The 463-nt window shown below is 54.4% G+C and overlaps 1 protein-coding gene across 1 annotated transcript in view; it reads right to left on the bottom strand.

Annotated features, from left to right (window-relative positions):
- The window catches only part of C2CD3 (C2 calcium-dependent domain containing 3), a gene marked incomplete at its 3' end in the record, with an annotated part of 34,533 nt that extends 34,077 nt beyond the window's left edge, over positions 1-456 (bottom strand). The window contains exon 1 of the mRNA XM_010141377.1: positions 420-456. The remainder of the gene's footprint in view (positions 1-419) is intronic.
- Between the last annotated feature and the right edge of the window lie 7 nt (positions 457-463).

Here is a 463-nt window from a genome sequence, read left to right as displayed (position 1 = left end):
TGAGGGCCAGGGGTTCGTGTGGCCCTGGCAGTGCTGGGGGAATGGGGGGACTGAACGAGCTGGAAGGGCTTTTCCAACCCAAACAGCTCTGTGATTCTGTCTCATTTCATTCTCCACACCCACAGGACACTGAAATGCTGATTTAATACAAGATGTATAATACTAAACTCATCTGCTCTTGACACTGTGGGCACTACAGGAGACTAACAGTGTGCAGACCTGAGTGCTAAACCTGACCACTGCGGAGACTGCTGCCAGCAATCCTAGCCTGGGATCAAAAGCTTCCCGAATCAGGAAAATACCCTAAAAAAAACAGAAGTGAAAACAGGACTGAGGGATTTGGCGGGTAAAGACCTCCTTGGGTTCTGGGGGTCTCCCCGCAGCCCCGGCCCTGACTGCCCGGGCTGAAGCAGCTCTACCTGTCAGGGAGGCAGTGAACTGCCTGGGCCCGCAGCGGACAGCG

This window comes from Buceros rhinoceros, unplaced genomic scaffold (genome assembly GCF_000710305.1).
Source record: "Buceros rhinoceros silvestris isolate BGI_N320 unplaced genomic scaffold, ASM71030v1 scaffold988, whole genome shotgun sequence".
Taxonomy (NCBI): Eukaryota; Metazoa; Chordata; class Aves; order Bucerotiformes; family Bucerotidae; genus Buceros; species Buceros rhinoceros.
The sequence above is the reverse complement of the archived record's forward strand: the minus strand, read 5'-3'. Positions and strand labels throughout refer to the sequence as shown.